Genomic DNA, 8,556 nt, shown 5'->3' with positions numbered 1-8,556 from the left:
TTGAGACGGTTTTTACTGACATGTTTTATCATGGAGCTCGTGTCCCTATTTTCCAGGGATATGGTTTATGGTTTGGGTTTATCCCAAGTGTCCATAATCGCATAATTTTATCGGAAGTGGCGGAGTTCACGATGGAGTGGTAGGACCTTTGGTATTCTGGCGGGCCATAAAAGGTAAAACTGTCACCTCAGCCCCTTCACGCACCTCGGATCTCACAACACCATCGTCATTCCCTGCTTCCAAAGCTCCACGTCTCAGGATTCCCTTCTCTTCCCATCCTTTCGAGTCCTTGCATCTGTCCAGCAATGGCAAGCGCCGGCTCCAAGGGCAAGTGAGAGGCCTCCTCTGTTACTGAGAAGGACCTTCTGGAGCTGAAGAGCTCGGGCTACCTGCCGGAGAACATAGCCCATCGTGCTCTGGGAAAAGACCAGATCATCCCCACACCCAAAGATGGGGATAGCGTGGTTTTTATTCCTCATTTCATCCGGGGTTTAAGTTTCCCCCTCCACCTATTTCTTTTGGGAGTCATGTTCTACTATGGGCTTGACTTCCATGATCTCCCCCTGAACTCCATCACCCACCTCTCAGCCTTTATCATAGTCTGTGTGGCATTCTTGGAGGTCCAACCCCACTTCGACTTCTGGTTGAAGGTTCTTAATGTGAAGACAAAGGTCTTCAACAGCGAGCAGGTTGACTGTGGAGGGTTGATGGTCAACAAGCTTAGTGGGAACAAATGGCCGAAGGGCACATTCATTGATACTATCAAGTCATGGCAGAAGGAGTGGTTCTCTACATCGTCGAGCCACAAACATAGGCGAGGCAGCTCCTCCCACGTTTAGATATGGCCTCCCACTCGTCTTGAGTCCTGGACGGAAAAAGTCCTAGATTGGGGGGAGGCACCGGACGTGAGGGTGCTCACGAAGAATATATGCAATCTACTGGAGAAAATTGAGCTGACCAATGTAATCCAAGTAATGCTGGATCGCCACCTTCTCCCCTGCCAGCGCTGGCCCGTCCCAATGTGGAACTTCAATTCGAATTATACGGATAGTGTGGCGGTCCCTATGTGGAGTTTTTTCCGGACTACTCGCGAGAAGCTGTCGAAGGCACTTTTTAAGCTGCAAAAGACTTGGCTCGCCGAGGAGGAAGCTGTAGGCCTTTCTCTCCTCAATCCTTCGGGGCCGGTAAGGTTTTTACCATATTTTTAGTTTCCATCCCTTCCTTTTTTAACAAGGTGCTTACTTCTTCCTTCTCCCCTACTTTCCAAATCTAGCTAAAAAAATTCCGAGCAGATTAGCTATCCGGCACCTTTCCCCAAAGACGAGATGACCTCACTAGTTGTGGCCACATTAGCCGAGAAGTCGTACATGGCTCCGAGGAAGAAGGAGGAGCAGAAGAAGGGGAAAAAGAAGATCCGGGAGGGTCTTCGGTCAAAGGGTCCCCCGGACACTAAGTCCGAAGAAACGATGGATCCATCCAACCTAGAGGGAGAGGAAGAAGAGGATTAGGAGGAGGTTAGTGAATCCTCTTGTACGAAGAAAACAGGAGCCTCTCAAGACGCCGAGGGAGTTCTAGCTCCCATTATTCCAAATAAGCAACGTAGGGACACCATGGCCTTGTTTAAGGATATTCCGAACTCGAACGAGGAGTCCGAGGATGAAGCACCAGTCCCCCGAAGGACACTTAGGGTGAAACCCCGGGCACAAAGGTATTTATTGAAAATCTGAATACATCATTCCTCTAGGTGTTGTGATTCTAACTAGGCTTTTTTCCGCATTGCAGCCTGCAACATGAGTTCCCCATCGATCAAATTTTGGAGGCGGGTTCCTTTGCCAACCAATCTGGGTGAAAGTGGGACTGGCTCACCCAACAGATCGCCCATGTAGCCAAGCAGATCGGGGAGGTGGTATCTAGGGATGTCCCCCCTGCGTCGGAGACTACGGTCGGGGGTGACAAAACTATGACCAGAAAGAACCAGGAGGTTGAATCCCTCTAGACAAGGAAAGAGGGAGGGTCTATTTCTTCTGGGTCCCCTCCAAAGACAACTCCCGAGGTTGCTCCCTCTTCGCCGTCAGCCATAGTAGTCTCTCCATGAAGGGAGACTGCTATGGCGCACCTGAAGCCATCCACAACGGAGCAACTCCGAACTGGCTGGCCTGCCCGGAGGGAGGAAAGTCTCAATGATTCCTCCATTCTTGAAGAGTGGCACACTCATCTAAGTGCGATATTGCAAAGCATTCAGTCCATTGACAACAGTCATAAAGAGGCTTTTGACGCACTGTTGGCAGGCATCAAGGTAATCAACATACTTTTCCCTTTATATTTTTACATTGTGTGAAAGCAATCTTATGCTCTAGCCCTCGAGCCCTGTGTGGGTTAGAAAAACTCATGCGGGGGTTAGAATATTTCAGAAAAACTTGCGTGTAGCCCCCAAAGCTCTGGTGGGTTGATAAGAAACACCCTAGCAGAGGATTTCGAAAAAAAATATGAAAACTATAATTTTTGAAAAATGCTCTTCTACATGCCTCTACATTAGTAGCAGCCCCCCAACTCCTTAGAGTTGGCGGAAATGAATCGGAAACTGAAGGTTTCCGAAGGAGAGCTGGACCACATCAACAATCATTTTAAGACACCCAAAGTAAGTGTGCAAAACTTAGCTCTTTCATTGAGATGTTTGCTATCTTTGTTTCTAAGTATATTATGTCTGAATGACAACTATAGCTGTTGTTTCTAACGTCGATCGGCTTAAAGGTGACCTGGGCAAGGCCATGTAAGAGGCCGTCGAGCATAGAGTGGTAGCCGCACAGGACAAGGTTGCTAGCAAGAAATCTGACGCCGTGGTTAGTGAAGTTCAGCAAGAGCTCAAGGAAGCCATGACGAAAAATGAGGCCCTCGAGTAGAAAGAAAAATAAAAAACGTCTGAACTGACATCGGTGACCACTTAACTCCAAGAAGCATGGAAGGAGGCACACGATCTTCAGAAAGATGTCCATGAGATCAAGCAACTCCCATATGGTAAGCGATATTTACAACAATGTACATTTGGCGGACGAAGATTTCCATTGCTTACTCGAGCGTGGAGTTCTCCACGTGCAATTGGGGATCTCCTAAAGAGTGCAGTAGAAGCTCAGAAGTACTATCCTTCCCAAGAGGGCGGGGCGCAGCAAAGGCTGTTCTGGGCATAATTCCAAACTCTGGAGCATCCTCTCCTTGTTTCCGATCAATTGAAACAACTGATGGAGCTGCATAAGATGATCGAGCCGGCCATGAAGGACTTGTGCATGAGGCTATGGCCGACCGAGCCGCTGCCCAGCAGTTAATTCGGCCTGGTGCAAAAGTTGATTGTTGTTGCGCCTGAAATCGATGTTATGAAGCGTTAGTTCTACATCAAGGGAGCTCGGACGGACTTGGCGAGGACAATGATGGACTGGCCAAAGGTTGTGCCTTTGAAGATGGCCACCGCGCCTCCGCCGCCCGGGAAGGAGCACAGACGCCTCGAGCTATATTTCTCCACTGCCATGGAAGGTGCCCGAGATGTAGAAGAACAATGCTCCAAAGACATAGTCTTTGAGTAAAATATCCTATTCTGTAAGAGTGGTTGTATAATACAATGCCCTTTGATTTTTGCATGGCAGATAATGTCTTTTTAATTGCAACTCCTGTTTTGGTTGTTTTCGTATTGAAAGTTTCCAGTTGTCGGCTTCAGCACTCCACCACATAATAGTGGGGGTGTTTTCGGCTTCCGCACTATTATCATTAGCTAACGTCTTGGCACCCTAAGGCAGAAAATTGGGAGAAAACTTGGCAATCGGACTATTTGGCTTTAACGCTTCATTACCATAAGAGCTTGACTCGGGTGCTAAGTAGAACCCTTTTGTAAATTGTGATGTTCGGTTTATGTGGTGGTGTAAAAACATGTAATCACTTGGTTTGAATGATTTCAATCCTTTTGCAGAACGCGATGAATGCCGTGTAATTCTTAGTTTAACATTTGGCTTCGGATCATGGACCAGTTCTCGCTTATCACGTCGGTCAGTTTTCAGCTTCCTCCACTGAGGTACTTAACTAGACTAGCTGGAAATACAATCGTAATGGTTCTCCCTTTACCATTTTAGCTGAACTGGCGGAACGTAAATGGGTAAACACATGAGGGGGAAACCAACTTTTCACCAAAGACATAATTCGGAATAGATGCATATAGTGTGAGTCCAAGACTCCGCACATGTGAAAGTGCCCGGTAGTATTGTGATCGTTCGAAGGGATGGTCCTGACGGCCAAGCCCCCTATCAATTTAGCGAACATATGACATGTGCGTGAAGACATGCTTGTGTTGGTGTTCAAAAAATAGTTCGGAAAATGCAGGAGGAAAAATACTTTGCAAAGCTCGTAAATCAGGAAGAGCGTTCCTTATTTTCAGAAAAACAAATTGTCTAATTAGAACTCACTAAGCGGCTGCATATATAAAGGAATACAAGTTTACAGAGTAGAGGTTTACACAGGGTTTTGGTATAACTGTCTTGAAGTTCCTTAGACGCCCTGCTGCATGCGTGCGCCTTCACTCTCTGGGAAATAGTTCTCCAAAAGGAAGAGCTATAATGAACAACTCCTTTTAAACAATGGTGGTTTTTAGACTCCGCCGATGTATGGGTTTGCTTAACGCAGATATCGGTCCTTAAGATACCTATATTTTTCTGAAGAGTATACTTAGGTTTGGTTTAAACGAACAATAAGATGTATATTGTTAATGCCCATAAATCCCATGGTATCTTAAGCGCAAAATTGTGTCCTTGAGGTACATATTTTGTTGAAGGCAAGGTGCTGCTATGGGGAGCGTATCCCTATTTAGCTGGTGCGGTATGTGACTACAGCGGGGTGCGAGCCTATTTATGCTCCTTGATAGTCAGCTTTAGCGTGGGAGTCATATCCCGGCCTGTGCTTCGGCTGCATAGGCCACCGTGTGTTCCTCAGTCCGGAGGGATCGTTCGGTGTCACCACTGACTATGATAACACCCTTAGGTCCTAGCATCTTCAGCTTGTGGTATGCCTAATGGGGGACATCATTATAGAGAGAAAACGCTATACGACTGAGGAGTGCATGATACCCTCTACGGAAAGTGACAATGTCGAAGATCAAATCTTCGCTTCAGAAGTTGTCGGATGAGTCAACACTACCTCTAGGGTTATCGTGCCGGAAGAGTGAGCCTCGATGCTAGGAATTACTCCTTTGAATGTGGTTTTGCTGGGGTTGATTCTTGATGGATCAGTGCCCATTTTACGTATTGTATCCTCATAGATGATATTAAGGCTGTGACCTCCATCCATGAGGACTCATGTGAGATGGTACCCGTCAATGATGGGATCGAGTACCAAGGCCGCAGACCCCCCGTGCCGAATACTGGTAGGGTGATCCGTGCGATCATAAGTGACTGGGCATGCCGACAATGGATTGTACTTCGGGGTTATTGGCTCTATGGCATATCCATCCTAAAGTTCCCGCTTCCTCTCCTTTTTTAGCAAGTGGGTGATGTATATCATGTTCACCATTTTTACTTCCAAGGGAACTGCTTTTCACCCCCGTTGTTCACGAAACGAGGTTCTTCGTCGTCCTTGTTGCGAGGGCTCTTGGCCTGGTCTTCGGCCATGCTCTTGCTTGCCGCCTTGATCACCCAACGGTTATGGTTGGTTGGTGTGAGTAGCGGGCTTCTTCTGAGTGCCATGTATCTGACAGGGCCTCTTGAGTATTTTGTCCAACACGGTCGGCCCGTCCTGATTTCCTTTGAAAGGCTTTTTTGGGGTCTAGGCTTGGAGTTGCTGAATCCTGCATTGACTGCCATGTCATCGACCTAACCACTGTTGTACTAACGCTTATTATTGTTGCATCGTGACTTTCCATTACCCTCTCGGAGTTTCGAAATGTCGGGATTCGAGGGAGGGTTAGTCCAACAAACCAGCCAAGTATCCTCACCCGCACAATTGTGGGTCATGAGAGAAGTAAGTTCGACCTTTGTCCTCGGCATTTCCGGTCCAAGCGTCCTTTCAAGCCATTCGTCTCGTATGTTCTTGCGGAAGGAAGTTAGTGCCTCAGCGTAGGAACAATCAACAATGTGATTTTTCTTGGTGAGGAATTTGTTCCAGAATTGTCGAGATGACTCATCGGGCTGGTGCATTATGTGGCTTAAGTTATCGGACCCATGTGGACGAACATAAGTGCCTTGGAAGTTGTCTCAAAAGGCGTCTTCGAGGTCCACCCATTTCCCGATGGAGTTGTCCGGGAGGCTCTTCAACCAGTGCCTAGCAAGCCCTTTGAGCTTTAGTGGTAAGTATTTGATGGCATGCAGATCATCTCCGCGAGCCTTGTGAATGTGGAGGAGGAAATCTTCAATCCATACAGCCGGATTTGTTGTCTCGTCGTACTGCTCGATATTTACGGGTTCAAACCCTTCGAGGAACTAATGTTGCATCACCTCATCTGTGGAGCACATTGGGTGGGAGGCTACCCTTATTCGAGTTGTGTCATCTTGGAGATCGGATGAGGTCCTGCCGCACTACTTATCTCAAACTACATCATTGTAGGATTGAAAGTATGTCTAGAGGGGGGTGATTAGACTACTTGGCCAAATAAAAGCTTAGCCTTTTCCCAATTTGAAGTGTGGGACAGTTTTACCAATTATGACTAGTGAAGTACACCCTACACATGCATGTCTAATAGTATTTCAACGGAAAGTAAGACATGCAAATGTAAAGTAGAGGGTAAGGTAGGGAGATCAAACACAAAATTTGACGTGGCAATTTTTGGCATGGTTCCATTAGGTGGCGCTATCATACGTCCATGTTAGTGGAGACTTCAACCCACTGAGGGTAACGACTTCGAGAGTTCACGGAAGGCTCCACCCATAAGGGGTCCACGAACAAGCAACCTTGTCTATTCCACCACGGCTTCCGTCCACATAGGACTAGCCTCACTCATGGTAGATCTTCACAAAGTAGGCAATCTCCTTGCCCTTACAAACTTCTTGGTTCAACACCACAACATGAAGTAGGAATCTCCCAATCAACACCTAACCAATCGAGGAGGCACCACCCTCCAAAAGGTAATTGATGTGGTAGAACAATGAACTCCTTGCTCTTGTGCTTTAACATATAGTCTCCTCAACACTCAATCATTCTCTCACCAATTTGGCATGGGTAGGAACTTAGGGAGGCTAGAGATCAAGTTTCAAATGGTTGGATTGGAATCTCTTGATCTCAACACATGAGTAGGTGGCTCTCTCTCAGAAACATGGGTATGGCAAGTGTAAGTGTGTTCCGAGTGCTCCCTTTACGGATGGGAGGTAGATGGAGGGGTATATATAGGCATCCCCCAAAATCCAACCGTTATAATATTATTGCACAACTCGATGACACCGAAAAGAATCTCGGTGGTACCGAGTTGCACTAAATGTGGCAACTTTTGAATTCTTGGTGAGACCGATATATACATCTCGGTGGTACCGATATGATGACCAAGGCGAGTTTCCAAATCTGGTGAGTCTGATGTCAAACTCGGAAATTCTGAAACTTGAAATCTTCTCAAGAGAAAGTTGTTCACTGAATCTCGGTGGCACCGATAGGAAAGTTGGTGGTACCGAGATGGTAGGATTTGGCATAGGTTCCATCAAGTATAAAATTAGTAGGGCCGAGTTGGAAATGTTGGTGGCACCGATTTTGCATATGTGTCTTGGGAAATATATATTTGGTGGGAGAATGGCTGAGTATTTTTGGTGTCTGTCTCTAAGAACTTGAGCAACCAATTCATTGTAATACCTCACCCACTTTTAATAGTATTGGCTTTCCTATGGACTCAAAATTGTTTCACACAAATATAAAATGTAGAGTCTTCTTGCTTGAAACTTGAGCCAATCCTCTTTCCTTTCTTGCATCAAGGGGCTTCTCCTCACAATCCTATAGCCAAGGCAACTTTGAACTTTTGTGAGATATACTTGGATAAGATCATTAGTCCAATGATGCATATGTTGTGATCAATTATCAAAACCACCTTAGGGAGCAATTGTACTTTCAGTCTCCCCCTTTTTGGTAATTGGTGACAACATATAGATCAAAGCTTAGACAAAAGATATAATCAATGATTAGCATCAACGCTTTGAAGTATGTGAAAAGCAAGAGCCCCCCTAAATTTGTGCATTATCTATGATTTGCGTTTGAATGCAAATGCACAATCGATTAGGATCATGGATCACTCTTCCATGTCACATACAGCTTGGTGGTGCGTATAATGATATGAATGAACAACAATGCACATAACACCAACCAAATACGTGAATGATCGTCATGTAGATAGCTTAAAGATAACAATGTACTTGGATGAGATCATTAGTCCAATGATGCATATGTTGTGATCAATTATCAAAACCACCTTAGGGAGAAATTGTGATTTCAATCTCCCCCTTTTTGGTAATTGGTGACAACATATATATCAAAGCTTCGACAAAAGATATAATCAACGGTTAGCATTGACACTTTGAGAAGTATGTGAAAAGCAAGAGCTCCCCCTAAATT

Source organism: Hordeum vulgare, chromosome 1H (genome assembly GCF_904849725.1).
Source record: "Hordeum vulgare subsp. vulgare chromosome 1H, MorexV3_pseudomolecules_assembly, whole genome shotgun sequence".
Classification (NCBI taxonomy): Eukaryota; Viridiplantae; Streptophyta; class Magnoliopsida; order Poales; family Poaceae; genus Hordeum; species Hordeum vulgare.
The sequence above is the reverse complement of the archived record's forward strand: the minus strand, read 5'-3'. Positions refer to the sequence as shown.